Below are 972 nucleotides of genomic sequence, written 5' to 3' on the forward strand. Positions count from 1 at the left end.
CAGTAATAGGCCTTGGGTTACTGCTGGTAATCTTGTCTTCCTCTCGTAGAGTTAGAGGAGGTCAGAACATGTGGCCTCCTTGCCGTTTTTGCAAGACCAATATTCCTCATGAACATAGGCACAAAAATTCTCAACAAAATCCTAGCCAAAAGACTCAAACAAAATATTTTAAAAAATATAATAATACATCATGACCAAAAGAGATTCATACCAGGTATGTGAGAATGGTTCAACATTAGAAAAACAATCAATATAATCTACCATGTAAATAAAGGAAAAGGACTCTACGATCATATCAATCAGCACAGAAAAAGCATTTGAAAAATTCTAACACCCATTCCTTATAAAGACACTGAACAAAATAGGAATAGAAGGGAAATCCCTCAACATAATTAACGGCATAGGTACAAAACCAATGGCCAACATTATTCTCATATAGAGATAGACTGAAAGCATTTCCCTTACCAGTGGGAACCAGTCAAGGATCTCCTTTACCACCACTGCTATTCAATATTGTATTGGAAGTCCTAGCAAGAGCAGTAAGGCAAGAAAGGGAAATAAAAGGCATCAAAATTGGCAAAGAAGGGGTAAAATCATTTCTATTTACAAATGATATGGTCATATACACAGAAAATCTGAAAAACTCAGCAAGAAAAATACTGGTGCTAATTGAAAGTTTCAGCAAAGTGGCAGGGTACAAGATCAACACATCAAAATCAGTTGGATTTCTTTTCACTAATGAAAAGAACTCTGAAAAGGAAATCAGGACAAGGGACTAGTAGACCATGTGAACCTCAGCCTATATGACCATGAGACCAGAAGAACTAGATTGGTGCCCAGCTACCACTGTCAACGACTCAGAAAGGAATCAGTGTGGGAGTTCTGGATAGAGTAGGAGAACAACACAGAACAAAACTCAAAGAAATTTTTAAAAGACCAGGTTTACTAGTCTGATAGAGCCTGGGGAGACCC

This window comes from Orycteropus afer, unplaced genomic scaffold, assembly GCF_000298275.1.
Source record: "Orycteropus afer afer isolate SDZICR_OR568_19922 unplaced genomic scaffold, OryAfe1.0 scaffold00387, whole genome shotgun sequence".
NCBI classification, from domain to species: Eukaryota; Metazoa; Chordata; class Mammalia; order Tubulidentata; family Orycteropodidae; genus Orycteropus; species Orycteropus afer.